Genomic DNA, 19,746 nt, shown 5'->3' on the forward strand with positions numbered 1-19,746 from the left:
GCACAAATGTGGAAATTTTCAGGTGTGTTGAAATAAGGCAGTTGCAATAGAAATGCTTATTAATGGTAAGGTTGTGCAAACCATAGAGGAAAGCAGTGCTCATATCCAGGAGGGTAAAAGCGAGTACCATTTCCAAGCAAACCTTCTAGAAACTTTATCACATGTCGCTATAAATTCTCCATGGGCAAAAGTGTGAAAGTGTGTCAAATGTTTGAGGTGATCACTTATATATCAATGTATTATAAATGGCATTTGATAAATGTTGAAGATATACTTGTGACTAAAAGGTGTACTTAGATCTATTTTTTGAGATAGGATAAAGAAAGACCCTTTATAGTGAATGTGTACATAGTTAGAAAGGACAGGCTTCTAGGGCAATTTGAACTAGAATCATCAAGTCCTAAGTGCAGCCTTGGTATATTTAAAACAGCTCAGAAGGTAACACTGCTAATTAGTTTAGAAACTTTAACCTCTTGAGTTAGCAGAATTCTGGGTTTCTGAATAGAATATAAATCTATGTGAAGGATATATAGAGATGCTTTTTGATAAGCAAATATTAATTCCTCAGAAATTTTAGTAGAAGGAAGAGTTCCATGAAGGCACTGGGGACATTTATAGTCATAACATGTCTAGAAGTCATTCATTATGTAGTTTTTACTCTAGCAGGTAACAAAGGCTTTTAAGAAACAATAATTACTCATTGACTTAATAAGATTCATAATTCATCTCGGCAAAGATATTATAGGTACTTTAAAGATATCACTTGCGTTTTAATTATCATTGTGATAGCAAGCTAAAATTTAACAGTTTAAACAACCTCTATGATGCTTATCCATTCCCTGGTCAGGAATTTGAGTAGGATATAGATGAGTGTTTTAGTCTTTGCTTCTCAATATTGGGACTTGAGAGATTCCAATTCTGAAAATGAATTCATAGCCAAGACTCAAAGTATCTAAATACTTACTCACAGGGTTGGCCCCAGGGATGGGCTGACACAGTCTAGCACTACTCTGTCTGCCTATCATTTTCCTATGGCCTGGCTTCATCATATCCTGATGTTCTCGGAACAAATGACTTCTACACAGAGTGAAAAGTGATCTGAAAGAGCCTTGGAAAACATAGTCTTGAGGTGGAAGTTTCTGGATATGTCAGGTGATACAGACTCACAGTGGTGTTTTGCTAAGACAGACTCATGGAGTGTTTCGCTGAGGCATGATCCATGGGTGGACACTTGATGTTTGGAGAAAGTATAAATAGGACCCAATGAACAGTAACATCACACTTGCATACTTAGCTTTGCAACACTTGGTTGGTCTTGTGCTTTTGATGATCTTCACTTCATTGAGAGAGGCATGGCAAAGAACTCCCTGCTGGTCCTGGTTGCTCTCGCTAACTTGTGCCCATTTGGCTGAGACTTGACAGGTTTGCAGGATCATGTCATTGCTGTTGATTTGTGTTTGCTGTCCTAACATTATTGAACTGGACTGCTGGTAGACTGACAAATAGAGATTGGAATCGCCTCAAAGAACTACTCCTAAATAGGACGACATCCCCTTGTCCTATTTACCATCTTTCCTTCCCTACCTTTAGATGGTGGGCTAGAAGGGGAGAGGGTTACAACATTTGAGAACCCTTATTAAAAATATGTTTTTTAAAAATCAAAGTCTACATAGTCTTCTTTCTACCCAGTTCTGTTGAAAAATCCAAATCTTATCCTACTCAAGGAAAGGATGCTAGATACTGATACTTGGTCAGTGGTAAGGAAATCACAATGTATTGTAGAATGTGTGAGGAAAAGAACACAACATCACATAAGTGCATCCTGGTACTGTTGGTAAACTACATATGTATGGCTTATAGTATGTAAGAAGCACTTCATTGTGTTAAGTGATGATAGCAGGCCACAGTGGTACTATCTCTGAACCTTAGCAGACAGAGCCAGTAGGAACTCGAGTTGAAGGCAAGGCTGGGCTATGTAAGAGCCTGTCGCAAAAAACTAAAGTCAGTCAGAAAAACAAAGGAGAGACAATGTAAGCAATGAAACACACTTTACAGATTATACTCCAACTGAGGTTTTAAATTTACTTTGTGTTAATTATTACGATAAAAAAATTTCTGATCAGTGATAAAAGAGAAAGCAGCTCAGATTCTAGAAGAGATATCTCCATACTACACTTGCATTTTTGACTGAAGAAAAATTTATGGAAGCATAATAATTAAACTTAATACTATCTAAGTGAAGTTCTACATATATTCTATATTTCTTTAAAAACATTTCTTTGGCTTAAATTAGTTTTGAGAAATTCCATAAAACCAATGGAAAATTTAGAGTGGTTTCAGTTTAACTACAGGAGTTTAAAAAGTCCTAGATGAACATTTTAGCCACTCTAAAGCTTGCCATCATTAATTTAACAAATGTTTCACATGTAAATGAAGGAGACTTAAAATAATACATAAATAATCAATGCTGCTAGTGATTAGGTCATCACCATATTAATCAAATTGAAAATAGTATGATGTTGAAAATAGTAAAAAGTTAGACGTCTAAAATAACAGGGGTAATGATATTAAAATTACTTCACACTGTTAGATCCCATAAATAAAATGTTAGGTATTGTGAGTTAATGAACTAGCTTTTGAATATGATTTTTAGCTATGGGTGGATTTTGGAAAACAACTTGGCAATGATTGCTTAAACTGAAAACACGCACACCACATGCCTTGGCACTGCTTCAACATATTACAGTCCATAATTTAAAAAGACATATTGATGATTACAGTATTGCTTAAGATAGAGACATTCATGAGGCAAGTAAGCATCTATCAGTGTAGACACAAGCTAAATATTGTATGATAATTGCACTGGATATTATTTAGATTTTAAAATGAATTTGAATCAGTGTATCACTTTTAAATATCGAATATGTAAGAAAATGAAAGAAACGTTTTCAGAAAAACATTTACAATGTAATAATTAGTATAATTTTCAATATACATAACATGGCATCAAATATTATTATAGAAATATACATGTACCATGCTTGTAAAAAATTATATAGGGGGACTAGTTTATAAAGGTAAATTTGACTTGCCAATTGCAGTATGATTTTAAAAGTATTTGAATTTAAGAATGACAAAGGGGGCTGGAGAGATGACCCCACAGTTCAAAGCACTGACTGCTCTTCCAGATATCCTGGGTTCAATTCTCAGCAACCACAGGGTGGCTCACAGCCATCTGTAATGGGATACAGCGTCCTCTTATGGTTGGTTCACAGCCAAACATTGAACTGAGCACAGGGTCCCCAATGCAAGAGTTAAAGACTAAAGGAGCTGAAGGAGTTTGCACCCCATAGGAGGAACAACAATATCAACCAATCAGATCCACCAGAGCTCCCAGGGACTAATCCACCAACCAAAGAGAACACATGGATGGACCCATGCCTCCAGCCGCATATGTAGCAGAGGATGGCATCAACAGGAGAAGAGGCCCTTGGTCCTTTGCAGACTCAATTCCCCGTTGTGAGAGAATGCTATGGCAGTGTGGTGGAAGTGAGAGGGTTGGAGAGGGAGCACTCTCATAGGAGCATGGGGAAGGGGGATGGGATAGGGGGACCCGGAAGGGAAACCCAGAAAGGTGATAAAATTTGAACATATGAAATATCCAATAAAAAGATAAATAAAAGGACTTTGATAAGGTAAAAAAAAAGACAAAAAGGAAATGAGGAAATATTAGAATAATTATGAAAAAGCACTGAACAATTGATGCCAAATATAGTTGGGTACTACGGAGAGAGTGAGTGATTATTGAGTCTTGATGAGTTGTGTCTGAAAGGCATGAATGGAGAAGTTCTCCAGTGACTTCCTTTTTTTTAAAAACTCCTTTGGCAAGATGTGATACATGTAGGATTATGTTATGGTGCTGTGTGTCTCAACCTTGGTCTTACAAAATAGAGCTTCTCAGAGTGAGTCACAGGCTTAAATTGGTTGATAGCTGTTTTCAGTCACAAGGAGATAAGAAACTCGTACCAAGGTACCAATATTGAGCAAGCTTTTAGTTGATCCATTCATAGTGACAAACTTACAACTTTTTTAGAAAACGTCATTCATGAATATTATGCATTTTTAATATTACCGCCTGCCTTCCCTCTTCTACTTCCTTCCATATTACCCTCCCCACATCCCCTTACAGTCACACATGTATGTCTTCAGGACTGGCCACTTGGGAACTGATCACCTACCAAGTGGCTCATCCCTAAAGAGACTCCTCAAAGAGTCTGTAGAGATACTAACCAATTTAGCAAAATGCTATTAGTAGGCTTACCTCTAGGGTAAATTATTTCTCTAATTATATATTCTTGGCTAGGTTAACAGTAAGACATGACATTCCTCTTACTGGGTGGATCTTAAATCCAATCAGACAGCAGATAGCTGCCCTTAAGATATTATTTCATTATTGGACATATCATGCCAGGCTGTTCATGACTGTAAGTCATGGGCTTTACAGCTGGGTAGAATTGTTGATAACTGTTCTCCTTAGGCAGCTTCTATAGCACCTTCTAACAACAAGAATTACACCTCAGGGAAGGTGCTTCTGAATCAGAACCAGCTTGGTTTATGCAAATTGCATGACCAAACTATGTGGTGTTAACCGTAGAATCTTGCTTTTAAGTGTTGGCAAACTACCAAGAACAATCCCAATTGAGAGAATGGGTTCTCTCAGACCTATGAACAAAATTTTAAGGGATCTGTCCAATTCCTAGGCTTCTGATATAGGCATTATCTCCCTATGTGTGATAACTCCAATCTATGTCTATACCATCTATATCCAGATCAATATCTGTATAATCTCTGTTTGTCTCTCTCTCTGTCTCTCTCTCTCCATATATATTCTCATCAAAGCTGGATATTTGGAAGCCATAAGGACATTTTTATGACGTAAGAATTTCTCAGTGATTGAAAGAGCTCCTTAACTTACATATTCTTATAACTTCTGATACCTATTGTGGAGAAAGAAAGCACAATTCCAGTCAAAGAAGAACATACATTTCATTTGGTGAGAATAAATTCAAAGCAAGAAAAGAAAAGAAAAAGAAACCCAACTAAAGAGCACAAGGAATGATATAATGGGATACATTGTCACATCTGACCATTGCTTCAGGAAGAGCACCACAGGGACCCAGCAGATCTCTCAGAAGGCATGTGCCTGTGGCCCACAGAGCTTACCTTGGGGCATAATGGAACATCATGAGAAGTATTGCTCTTTAGAGTATCTCAGTAGAGCAAAAATTGAAGCATTTATCTTTCAAGTTGTTTTCATATAGCATTATATACATTTCCTTCACAACAAAGGAACTTCCCAACTCTTTCTTTAGCTTCCTCCATTACCTTGATAGCCACAAAGGCAGCACCAAAACATTTGTGGCCACATCAGATTGTACACGTTCGATTATCCAAGTGCATGCATATATGTGCATATATATTTGCATGTGAACACATGGACAATTTTTGTTTTCAGGGTGGTGGTCACATGGTGGCTCAGTGCTGTCACTGGATGGCCTTCTAAGCTCTCTATATACCATTTTTATGTTCTGAAAATCAAAATTAAAAAAGAAGCTTGCCCTATAATATCTAGATTATTTCAAAGATTTATGGCTGTAGGTGACATTTTTATGTATGATAGTATGTTCTTGAGAGCCATGGATTCTAAAGCCATTACTAAACTAAGAATTTCCCCAATACAGCTGAGAAAGTTCTGAGTAAAGTACACTGCTATGACCAACAATTTTGTTTGAATACAGTGGTGGGCAGTCTTGCTGTTCCTCCCGGATGTCTCTCGGAGGGCTCAAGCATTTATCTGCCTACTGCATGCTGGTTACTCACAATTGCTGCCATCTATAGAAGATTACTCTTGGCAATATGGAAGCATTCTTGTTCAGTATGCTGTGTGCTCTTCCTGAGAAATCCATGACAGATAAGGAGGTATGGAAGCAAGCTTCTAGCTCCAAAGATGGAACAATTCTGTGTCAACATTCCTTAAAGCAAAAGACACATGGAATCAAACTTGTTTCAGCATCCAGAGGAAAGCTTGCCTCTGGTCAACTCCTCGCCCTTTCTTGTCCAATCCCCCTGTGCTCTTTCTTCTGACAACTCTGTCATCATAAATCAGTGTCCAATCTGTGTCCCATATTCTGCTTCCAAGAAAGGTACTTGAACTGATTGATAGCAGTCTATGACAGAGAATCAGTAATTCCATATTAACTCAGAAGTACATTGAGTTGTACTAAATTCAATTACTGTGTTCAAAGTATTAGCTTCAAGAATACATCCAACTTTTAAAAGTACAGACGTTAGGAGAGGAAGTAGTGAGCAATCTGAGGTGTGGGGGGTTGCAGGTAGAAAGAGACCGAGAAGAACAGCCCCGAGGTTTCTAGAAGACAGGTTCGAAAGCAGAGAGAACCATAAGTTAAGGAGCACTAAAGAGGTAAAAATGTTCAATAACTGACAACAAAGATCCCAATGGAAGAAGACTACATATGGCTGTGCCTTTAGAAAGAGCAAGTTAGTGTTTTACTGAAGCGCTTCTTGTGACACCCATCTCTGTCCTTAGACTTTGAACCTTATATAACTGATCTATGGAGTTGAAAGCCCAGGTACTTATATAAAGATGACTTTGTGAAATATAGCTTTGTGAATTTTAGCTTTAATGTCTAGCGGCATGCTGGGGCTTGGCCTTGAAGTACTCATGGGGGCTTGGCAATATCTGAAATCCTGATGGTACGTATTAAATCCTTTGGGAAAAGTTGCTTAATTTTCAGATTTGGTTTCTCAATGTAATATTGCTCTGGAGGCTTCACTGAAGCTAGATGTAAGTCATATGAGAGTGGATGTCCAGGCATTGACCATGTATCTATTCCATATGTTCACAGCATGCCCCCTCTACACACACAGCAGAGCTCTGTCTGTGCAGCTCCACTCAGAACAGTGTTCTGTTCCTTCTGCAGGGCCTGTCTCAATGTTTAAACAGTACTACTTCAAACAAAGGAACAAACAAACAAACAAACAAACAAACAAACAAACCTATTAAAACTAAGGACATTTACTTTTATTAAATTTCACAATAGTTCATTCAACACATAATTCAATTAAATCTGTTGATGATCATGTTTTCAGGTAGTATTAATGGTAAATCCAACTGCCCCAGTGATAGAACTCCATTGCCTTTATCCACATTTCTTATTGGAATTTTAATGAACATGCTCATCAATCAATTATTGATCATTAAAATTAAGAGTTCAGAACATTTTGAGCTAGGTTAAAAATTGAAAAATCCACAGTCTTTATGTTTTCTGTATACTTTGTTGATTCATGTTTGTTGCCCAGTCATGTGAGCCAAGCTTCCTAATAAAGCGTACACGAACTTCCCCTTTCCTTATAGTATTGCAAAGGAATGAGGACAAAAGGGACAGAGGAGCAGGAAGATTGGGAAATATACAATGGAAGTAGAGCCAAAAGGAAATATGACATAATGGAATGTATACTTTTTAGTTTTTAAAATTTATTTCACTTTACATGAGCTAGCAAAACAACAAGCAAAAATTGTAAGCTTGGGAAGAAGTATATTCTGAATTTATAGCCTATTTGCCTTAATAAATGTCATCTCCTCAGGCAAAAACAGGACTGGATGGAGAAAAATTCTCAGTGCAGTCCCTGCAAGCTCACTTGGCCATTGGTGGCTCATTTACCCAAGCTCAGTGGATATATATATCACAACATATTGGCACTGCCAACTCTTTCCCATTGAGAGATATCTGCCTTTCATTGTGCAGCTCTGCTTTTTCTGACCAAAGAGAGTATTCAGTGCATAAGTAAATACTTTTAAAAAGGAAGATTTATGTACATAAAGATATATTTCCTTCTCAATTAATGTTGACATGAATGATATTTGTTGAAACAGGAAATGCAAGTAAATATTTGCTTGCATTGTGAAGGAGACCCTTTTGCTATTATGCAGTTTTTATGAATAGATAATTTTTTGCTTATTCATGTCTAAAACAAGGAATTCCTTAGTATGTTTAAGCATTGTCTACAACATGCCACCCTGAAATAATTATAATCACTTTTTTAGTAAATTTTGAACTCAAGTGAAGAACATTTAGGTAAATTCATATATACACTACAGTTTTCTAACATGTGTACATTAAGCCCTATTTACTAACATTTTCCTTTAAAGAACATAAAATTCATATTTAATAATATTTTGGTGTCCCCAAATTGATTCATACAAATTAGAAACATTACACTAGTGTAGAACACAGTCAAATTATTTTACAACAATATTCACATTAACTCTACATTTATTGAACAATCTAAAAGTCATATCTGCAAGTTGAGTATGTTTAGTCGAGTAATGACAAGGCAGGGGTAAATGACTGAACAGCCTTGGTAAACCCAGCAAAGTAAATGAACAGAAACCAGAGATTTTCCACATTGTAGAAACAGTTATACAGTGTTAAACATCGTGACTTTTTTGATTTGTCGTAACCAAACCAACCAAACAGTAGCATTAATATTATGGGAGTACAGGAAGATTTCTTTCTCTTCTTAAAATAAATAAATAAATAAATAAATAAATAAATAAATAAATAAATAAATAAATATAAGGAAACTGATACCTATTTTTAAATGTAACTGTCTTGGCTTAGGCTAGTCACAGTGTCTTTGAATTATAGTTTTATTTATTTTATTTTATTTTATTTAGTGAATTTTGTAGGAAAGTGGATTCTAATATGACTAAACTTTTCTGACATCATTTTTCAATCATAAGATCTATGACAAGCATTTAATGAATATATATGAATCTGCTGAAGCTGAGATGTATAGACCGCATCTCTATCACCGAAAAGATAATAGAATCAGTTTTTAATTCCATCTTGAAATTGATAGTCATAAGAGTGATTGATGCTTTTAAAATTACTTATTGAAAAACATTTTATTATATTTATTACTTATGGGTTAAGATTGGTGTACTGTTTTTACCTGAGATAAATGTGCAATTTTATGGAGTATATATTCATATTATAGCACACAGTTTTCAACATGTGACTTTGAGTGGAAATTTTTCATTCAAAGTACTGCTTTATTTGAATAAGAATTGTATCCTAAAGACATATTCTGTATAACAAAATCAAATGTTTTTGATTTCTAATTATAAGTAGGATATGTTTCTATTCTTGACTACTGTGAATTGTTTTAATTTTTTCTGTAATGTCATAACTATTCTAGTTTTCACTTATAAGGAAGGAAAGGATACAAAAGTTATTTGATAATAATATTTTTATTGACTATCATGTTTAATATGTTAAAATATCTTATTTAATGTGAGATCTAGCCACTAGGTCATGAAACCATGCCAGAGGAAAGCAAAACCTAACTGATGATGTAACTGGGAATGACTAATACTTTAATCAGGAAAACCTAAGAGTAGTTTAGTCAAAAAATCAGAGGCAAGGATAGGACACACAATCGAGAAGCCATTTGCTCTGAGACCCAACTGCATAATTAAAAAGTTGCTTGGTTTGGTGTTCAGCCATCAAGAAAAAAAAAAAAAAAGTCCTAATCCAATCAAACTAATACCAAGGCCAAGATCAAGATGATCACCAAGACCAAAATCACTATGACCACTACCACTACCACCAGTAGCAGCAGCAGCAAAACCTTGGGGTAATACCAGTGAAAAAATTTTAAAGCATTTTTTTTTTTTCTGAACAATAGATGCAACAGATGTCTGACTTTGTTGATACAAGAGATTAAGCAGTTTTTCCTGTTTGCAACACTGTGTGCATATGTGCAAGTACAAATGATGTTGTGTAGTTTGGAATGCGTGTACTTTGCCATGATAAATTCTGTCTGTCCTTATCTAACCTGCATGTATTAAATGGGTTGGCAAGCTCTTTCTCATCCTCATGGCATCTTGAGTTCCATTCATTGCACACATCCATTTGGATGAAATTGTTGTCTTCTACACTGGACCCTGAGACTTGTAAGAATCACAGCCTATTCAGCTTAAATCCCTGGCACTTTGTAAAATACTTGGGTCAGAATAGAAGTTTTTGAAGAGTTTGATGGAATAGGAGATTTCACTCACTTTGTGAACTGTTCATGATTAATGTTCAGTTATACAGCTTTGTAAAAGGAACTAAAATTCCAATATCTCCTCAAGAAAACTCTCATGCCCAGTTCTGGCTTCTAGCCCATTCAATATCCACTCTTATAACTTAAGTACAATTCATACTGTACAATCAGCATGGAATTTTATCCTCGACTTCCTCTGAAAATATATAACTATGCTATTACCCACAAATATGTATTTTTATAAGCTATTAGTGATAGTTAAAATTTACTTAAGCTAGATGTTCCTTTAAATGACATTATGATTGAAGTATAACTATTATTTTAAGAATGAAAGCTTAAGCAAATAATTAGAATTATTAGATAAATATATAAATAAGAAATTTATACTTTATAATAAGGAAATAACAGAGGCAACGTGCAATGAAAATGGCTTTGTGGTACTTACTGATACTTTTAAATGGTGCAATCAATATAATTTAGGGTTTTTTTAGGATTTACATTTTTCTGTAGAAATTTCCTTTATAACTTTATATTAAGCATAGAAGATAAAATATGTTTTGCTTACGTATTCTAAGATGTGAAAGTATGGAACATTTGCTTAATACACAAAGCCTAATCTTTCAACCATTAAAGCATGCGTCAAAAGATCCTTTCAACTTTCCTTTTAAAGAGCCTTTGTCAACCTCTAACAGAACCAGATAAGGAATTATATTCTGACTATGACAAAGAGATTAGAATACAGAAACAGAAGCTAATTATGTATTGGTAGATGGGGCCAGAGTAAGCAAATATTTGATGTAACATTTTTTTTTATGTTCACAGTCCCCCTCATTTACAAGGATCTACTTCTCCCACAACACGTAGATATTATTTCTTTTATATTGACACCTACTTTTTCTCAATATTTATGTGAACTCTCTTGAGGGCATTAATGTTTTCCTGCTTGTCTTGGTGGCATTTCACCAGCAAAGGTGTACGCCAAGCAGATTTCTGAGAGTGAAGATGTGAGATATTTTACTCTATGGCTCTGCTTCTCAGCCTTGCCAATGCTGTAGCCCATTTCATATAGATCCTCATGTTGTGGTGACCCCCAACCATAAATTTACTTTTGTTGCTACTTCATAACTGTAATTTTGCTTCTGTTATGAATCATAAAGTAAATACCTGTGTTTTCCGGTGGTCTTAGGTGAAAGGGTCTTTTGACTCCCAAAGGGGTTGTGACCCACAGGTTGAGAACTCTTGCTCCATGGGAATAATGAGGTGATTCATGACAAATGAGAAGAAGAGATGCCTGCAGTTCACAGAAAAGGAAGAAGAGTATGCTTAAAGAGGTCCCTAGGGTCTGAGAGATCTAGGGCATCCAGGTTAGTTGCAACTGCTTGTCTTCCTATGGGGTCGCCCTCCTTCTCAGCTTCTTCCAACCTTTCCCTAATTCAACCACAGGGGTCCCGGCTTCTGTCCATTGGTTGGGTATAAGTGTCTGCATTTGACTCTTTCAGCTACTTTGTTGGGCCTTTCGGAGGGCAGTCATGATAGGTCTCTGTTTGTAAGGACGCCATTGCATCAGTAATAGTGTCAGGGTTTGGAGCCTCCCCAAGCTGGATTCCAGTTTTGGCCTGTCAATGGACCTCATTTTTCTCGGACTCCTCTTCTTTTTGATCCTGCAGTTCTTTCAAACAGGAAAAATTCTGGGTCAGAGTTTTTGACTGTTGGATGCCCACCCCATCCCTCCCTTGATGCCCTGTCTTTCTACTGGAGGTGGACTCTACAAGTTCCCTCTCCCCACTGTGGCTCAGGGGGAGGCTCCAAACCCCCTGACACCACTTCTGATGCAACTGCTGAAACTAAAATAAATAAATAAATAAATAAATAAATATATGGTTTTATTAGAGTTTGTATTTTGTCGAAATAAAATATTCAATTCAATATTATAATGGTTATTTATATTAAAATTATAATCAATATAATATTCTATTCACTAGTTCTATGACATGACTAGCAACATTAGAAAGAAATACTTATATCATTGTTAATTATTATAATGTGGACATAGAAAAGCTTTAAGAATGCTTAAAACATAAAAACATAAAAACAAAACTTGAAAAGTCATCAGAGAATGAGAGAGATACATAGAAACAATAAACATAGAAACCAATAAAGAAATAATTGCCCCAAGTTTTAGCTCCTTATATTCATAAATAATGTTGTTATTGAAGCGATAATTGCATTGACAGGTGAACTACTGGGCATATGCTCTTGAGAGGATTTTTCACTTTAGATAAATTTTTATCTATTGTAAACAAATAATTGAAGGAGGTAATGCAATATGTCTAAAATGATGTAAGAAAGGTTTTCATATAACACACACACAGGCTCACACACACATGCACATATACACGTATGCACACATTCATTCTAGGGTATTCAAGTCTACTTAAGGCAAATAATCTAGGTTCATACAACCAATAAACACAATCACCATTTAATTCTGTAATTGTATATAACATTATCAGGCTTAAGAGGCCAAATAAACACTTCCATTCAAACGGGAAAATAGTAATTCCACAGATCAACATATAAGAAGTGGATTGATGGCTCAATGGATAAGAGCAATTTCTGTGCAAACATGCAGATTGGGCTCAAACCCTCAGAAACTCACATACAATGCTGGTTGTTGCCTCTATCCCAGCATTGTAACAGAATGAGGAGGATGGGTTATTTAAGCTCAGGTTCAGGGACAAACCCTGCTGCGAGGCAATAAGGTGGCAAGCAATGGAGGAGGACACCGGTTGCCCTCTTCTAGCCTTCACATGAGGATCCACCACACACACATACACCTCTCCTCACACACACCCATGAGGATATATTATGAGGAATACTCTTTTTTTTTTTTAATTTCCTCCCCTGATTCCAGATGATTCACGCTTTGGAGGATGCAACATCCTTGGAAAGAGTAATTAGATTTCCCAGCATGGTTTCTGCCTTAGACAGCTGAGAACCCAAAGGCAAAAAGTTCTTTTACCCTGGGATGATGGCACCTTAGACAATGCAAATCATTTAAATTGCATCTTATTTTTGATTAAAATGTCATTTCCATCATTTCCTACCTTCAGTTCTCTGCTTGAACTTCTAGCCTTTATCTTGTTATGGAACCTGCATACACACATTCATTCACACAAGCATGCATACATGCAAGCCTGTGTTCCTAAATGTATAAAAACTTGCTGATTTCATTTAGTGTTTTCTGTGTCTATATGATTTCAGGGATGACCACTTCAGACTTGACCACTTGACCAATCAGAGGGATCATACCTGGGGGAGACTAATTAGTTGCCTGTTTTTGTTGTTGTTGTTTTTTGTTTTGTTTGTTAGTTTGTTGTCTATGGGTAGAACTTGATCTGCATGTCTATTGATGCTGTACTTGTTCAAATATTGTTTAGGGTGCCATATTTTCACAAGATCATGGCTGAAGCTTCTCTGTCAGGTTTAGGACGTAAAATATTATAGGGGACTTTCTGGTCTTCTGGATATCATAGTCTTTCTTCCCTTCTGTGATATTTTCCGAGCTACAGGTGCAGAAATTGTGCTATAGATGTAGGCACTGGGACTGGCCACCCTACATTAACATGTTCTCTACATTTTGATTTGTTGTGGTTTCTGCAAGTGTCTCCATCTGCTGCAAAGAGATTTTTTTTTTGATGAGGGATGAGAGATGCACTTAATTGTGGATATAAAAATAAGTATTTTGAATACAGTTACTAATATACTGGTTTAGGAAAGTAGCAGCAGATGTTCAAAACCTCCTAGAGTCTTAGAGGTGGGAGGAGGAAAGTCCTTATTGCAGAAGGAAGGCATGTGCTTCTGACATAAGAAAGTCCCAACAGATGCAAATTGGATATGACTTGAGAGCTTTCTCTTTGAAGACTAGATATTATGTTGCTATAACCTGCTATCCAAGCTTTCAAGGGAGGAAAACAAGCAACAGTCCTACCCAGTTTTGAACAATAAAGATGACTAGCATGAAATTACATCGATAGATGCAGTAATGATGCCCATATCTTAGATGTAACCAACAGCTCCTCTATGTGCATGTAAGGTCTGCTCAACAAAAAAGATATCACACCTGACACCTACTCAGCTCCCCAGGGATAGTGGAGTTGTGGATCTTAGAGAAGATTGCAAATCTATAAGAGAAAGATAGCAAAGAACACTCTGATCTCATCAGGGACCATGGATCAATAACAATACATGTATCTCCTTCTCCCTAGAAGTATACATATATGCATCTAATGTATACCTTAAAATAATGAGAGGCTTTTAAAGAGGTTTTTTCTCTAAACCTTAGTCTCATTCAGCACGAGTCCCAGCTAGATATAATGGCCCAAATAATTTCTCTTTTTATATTTTTTATTATGGTAAATGAAAAGCTCTTTTGTTTTCAAACTCTCCAGTTTTCAGAGTGTCTGTGACTTTTTCTTTCATGTTAACTTGTAAACAGAGTGATTCTTTCAAACTTTAATCAATGAAGAAAATAAATTAGTCCAAGTCTGGAATATTCGGCTTCAATGGCTCAAGTTCATTACATGTGTTCTCTGTGTTCCAGGTCACCATAGTGTGCTTATTATTGCCAATTCTAGAGTCTAAATATAGACTGCAGTCCAGTAGCAGTTTGTTGAAGAGAGAAAAAAAAGTATTAGGTTTTACTTTATTCCATCAGTTTTGCTGTGATAGCAAACCAACTTCCAAATCCCAATGGCTTACAAGAACAAGCACATATTCTTGCTGTCTCACATATTATTTATATCTTGCTGACTGCAGTCAGCTCCACTTGTCTTCTTACTCAGCCATCTGAGCTGGAGCTTCAGCCCCTATTTGGGTTAAGTTGCTCCCAGAAAAGAAGGCAGAGATGGTAAAGATGTTGAGCGAATCATGAAGTTATACTTCAAGCATCTGTTTGAAAAGATGTAGCCCTCTATGCTTACCTTCCATCCACTCATACATCACTGGATCTGTGTTCAAGAAAAGGTGGAAATATTTTGAAATTAAAGTAGAATCTTACAACCTTGCTTTTCTGTGTTAAGATCCTTTATCATAAGAAATCTCTTGTATCCTAAGATACAAGGGGAGTGGGGGGGGTGGGTATGGGGGACTTTTGGTATAGCATTGGAAATGTAAATGAGCTAAATACCTAATAAAAATGGAAAAAAGAGAAAATTTTCATAGAATTCTAAACAGGCTACAGAAGTGAGACAGTCAGATGTATAAGATCTGCAATGGGATAGTTTATTCATCCATATCTGCTGTTAACTGCTGTGTATTTAGTACCTTCTGCATGCTCTTTTGCTCTTATATCACATTGCTATGGTTGAGTAAAACAAAACAAAACAAAAACAAATGCATATGTCAGTGTGGTTGCCTTCAAAACCTTGATTTGTGAAAGGTGGGTATCTTTAGAATTTATTTATTCATTCATTATTCCTTAGGGGTTGAAATATTCAAGAGTGGGGAAAGAGTGAGAAAAATCCCAGATATCCAGTTGCAATATCTTTACACACAAAACTGAGAAGATAAGAAGACAGAATATTATACTAACTTCAACAGGTTTGCAAATTCACTAAAATAATTCCTTCCTCTTTATCAATAGTCACATGCATATTATAAGGCACAGTGCTAAATTTACAACAACTTTCCTCTTAAGCGAACCAAAGAAACTCACAGAGATTTGCATCCTTGGAAGTAGACATTGGGGAAACTAAAACTATCGCTTCTGCTTCCACCTCCAAGTAGGTGGAGGTCCTCCTCTATGAGAAAGACTGGTATTCTCGCTGACTTTAGGTAATTATTGTAATACTCAACACTTCAAAATAAAATATCATTTCTACTCTGAAAGGAAATTAAGTGGGTAAATAAAATTAACAAATTAAATGACATAAAGTTCATTTTGCCAGAATTAAATGAGTTGTTACCCATTTAACAAGACTTGATCAACATTCTGACCACCAATACACATTTTGGATTAGATTGGTGGTTCTCAACCTTCCCAATGCTGTGATCCTTTAAGACAGTTTCTCAGGTTGGGGTGACCTCATAATTATAAAATTTCTTTTGTCGCTACTTCTTAACTGTAATTTTGCTACTGTTATAAATTGTAGTGTAAATGTTTTTGGAGCTAAAGGCTTGCCAAAGGGGTGAAAAAAGCAGGTTAAGAGCAGCTGGGCTAAATTAATTGATGTTAGGCTACTTTGTGTGTTCCTCATCCCTACGACATCTTCTTCACTTTGTGTTTTAGCAATCATTTTCAGAGGAGTTATTTAATCAATAGGAGAAATGGCAGGAATGAATGTAAATGTTTTCCTGAACTAATTTTGGGTAAGCGATTTCTTTTTCATCCTTCTTGTTTTTTTTTTTTTTTTTTCTTATTTACATCTTCAAATAAAGAAAAGCACTGTAACACTATAAAACTGTGCCTGCCCCCAACCCCTGATTTCTGTTTCTGAGACAGGATGAAGGCTAGAGCATCATAATTATACTTAGGCCCTCACAGCTGCTGCCTTACTGGCTTTGGAACATATGGGTAAAGGCTGCATCGTAACTATGCTGTAATTCATTCCAGTCCTAAGAAAAACTGTAAGTCACAGACTAAACCAGTATCCCCAATAATGTTTGAATAACTTTTAGTTTTCTTTAAAAAAATAAAGTAGGAATGAAACTGGAACAAAAATGCAATAAATTTTAAACCATCACCACTAAAACATGTATTATTTCTAGCACATGTATGATTTATTGCTGAAGACAAATTTGTTTCTTAGGAGAAAGCAAATGCCAATTATGACGCCTTTCACAGTGAGCATGGATGGAAGATTTCTGAAATGAAGGACGAGAAGGTATTAAACCACATGTGACTAAGAGCTTAGATCTCAATTAGATCTCAGGAAATACAATCATTCTTTAATTAGTCAGCCTGTCAAACCATGTTGCTCCCTAAATAGGGAACTTATTAGCCAAGTGTCACAATTCTCTTAAGCTTCTGGGGACTCATTTTGAAACTCCTGACTTGGATTTGATTTGGAAAACAAGAGCATGAAAAATCTGGGGCACCTGTTATGCAGTGTGAGAACGCCCTTTTCAGTCCTTCCTCTTACAGTGCCAGAGGGAACTCTAAATGTAATTATGTCTCCATGACTGACCAGCTCCAGAATTTCTGTGGAACCAAGCTAGAGTTCTATATTTAACTTCCACAGGCTTTATAGGAAAATGCTTTGAAAATACTGTCTTCAGAATGTCACAATAGTAGTCTTCTGACATCAAGTGCATGACTTATAATTATCCCACGCTAATTGTATCTCCACATATGTAACTCGGCATAGGGAGCCACGTGAACAAAAGGAGCTATTTACTGTTAGTAATGCTTCTGTATACGCATTACCTTTTAATAATCCTGGTTCAAATACTCAGAAAAATACAAGGCAGAGGCCCAGGTGAAATGCTGCTGAGATGAGGGTAGAAGTGCTCTTACACAGAGTGGCTAAGACTTTGACACATTCCCATTGGATCTGATAAGAACTTAGATTTGCAAGTTGTTCCCCTCATATAAATCAATTGTAATTTTGTTGAGTTTGTCATTTCAGTTATGGTCCCTACTACAACAATACTGATAAAGTAGCTCTAATCAAGTTGAGTGCTTTCAAATACTTCTTACTTAGTACATGTTGGAATAATAGAGGTTCGGGGAGGTCAGTGTTGGAGATCCCATAAATGGTCAGCAAGGTAATATGGTTAGGAATTGTCTTCTCCATTTATACTTTGTGATCTGGCTCTACCAGATTTACACAATTTGGTATCCTTCCTTATTATTCATGATATTCAAAATCACATGCTTGCCAAAACACAGTCTCTATCCACGCCATTCCTATCCCCTTTCTCCAGCCACTTCCAGCTCCCTCACCTCCATGCCTACTCCCATAGGGACAAAGTCCTGGTCTCCATATTGAAGCATTTATGATTTGGGGGCAACTCTAGAGTCAGAGTACAAAGAATATTTTGACAAATCACTCACTTTGTAGCCATGGACCATCAGGAACATCTTTAACTCTCTTTTAAAATTAGCTTGTCGGTCATCAATGGGAGGAGAAGCTCTTGGCCCTGTGAAGGCTTTATGCCCCAGTGTAGGGGAATGCCAGGGTTAGGAAGCCAGAGGGGGTGGTAGTGAGTAGGGAGGGTGGGGGAAGTGGATAGGGGGATTTGGGAGGGGAAACCAGAAAGGGGATAAAAACTGAAATGTAAATAAAGAAAATATTTAATTAAAAAATTTGCTTATCAATAATTTTTCTATGTTAACTCTGTGATGATAATTGAAACAATAGAAGTAAACCCCTTATAGAGCACTTAAATAATAGGGGTTTGTAGTAATTTGTCTTACTACTATTACAATTGTCTTCATTAGTGTTTTACTGTTGTGATGAGACACCATGACCAAGGAAACTCTTATAAGGACAACGTTTAGTTGGGGCTGACTTACAGGTTCAGAGGTTCAGTTCATTATCATCAAGGTAGGAGCATGACAGTGTCCAGGCAGGCATGGTGCAGTAGGAGCTGAGAGTTATACATCTTCATTTGAAGGCTGACAGGAGAAGATTGACTTCAAGGCAGCTAGGATTAGGGTCTTAAAGCCCACACCAATAGTGACACACCTACTCCAACAAGGCCACACCTCCTAACAGTGAGACTTCCTGTGTCAAGCATATACAAATCATCACAACCACTGAATTTTTGCATCTGTGCCCTTATAGTTGAAAGCATCTGCTAAGTTTATGATGAACATGATCAATTCACCAAATTGTTTTTCCATTCACATTATTGTCAGTAGCTTTTCTTGTGGACTCCAGTTGTGTATCTTCATGGTGTTTAAGGTTTATGTGTAATCGAATTTATTATGTAAATTTCAATATATTCATCATAAAAGTAGACAGTCCTTACAATTAAATTGGAATATGTGTTTCTTGTAATATTTAGTTCTAAAAAAAGTATAACATAGTATTATAGCTCCTATGCTTATCGTAGGGAAATACATTGTTTAAGTATTCAAGATTTTTGTCATCCCAGAACTAGTGATTCTAAGACAGGCATTACCATTTTCTTAGAGCATTAAACATTTAGTAGGATCCAGTAATTTATCAGCTATCTTCTAGGAGTGATATTGAGTTCTAGCAAGTGCGTTGATGCAAACCACAAATTACTAATAAGTTTTCTTGTAAATACAGAATAAGACTGGTGTGGCCAGAGGTCACTTGGAAATTGTTAACACGTAGATTCTGATTCAGTACTTCTTTGGTGGTGTACAAGCTGATTTTGTGTGTCAACTTGACACTCGCTGGAGTTATCAGAGAGAAAGGAGCCTCCCTCAAGGAAATGCCTCCATGAAATCCAGCTGTAAGACAGTTTCTCATTAGTGATCAAGAAGTAAGGGCTTGTGGATGGTACCATCCCTGGGCTGGTAGTTCTGGGTTCTATAAGAAGCCAGACTGATACAGTCGGGGAAGCAATCCAGTAAGCAGCATCACTCCATAGCTTCTGTATCAGCTCCTACCTCCATGTTCCTACCCTGTGAGAGTTCCA

Source organism: Mus musculus, chromosome 16 (genome assembly GCF_000001635.26).
Source record: "Mus musculus strain C57BL/6J chromosome 16, GRCm38.p6 C57BL/6J".
In the NCBI taxonomy this organism is placed as follows: Eukaryota; Metazoa; Chordata; class Mammalia; order Rodentia; family Muridae; genus Mus; species Mus musculus.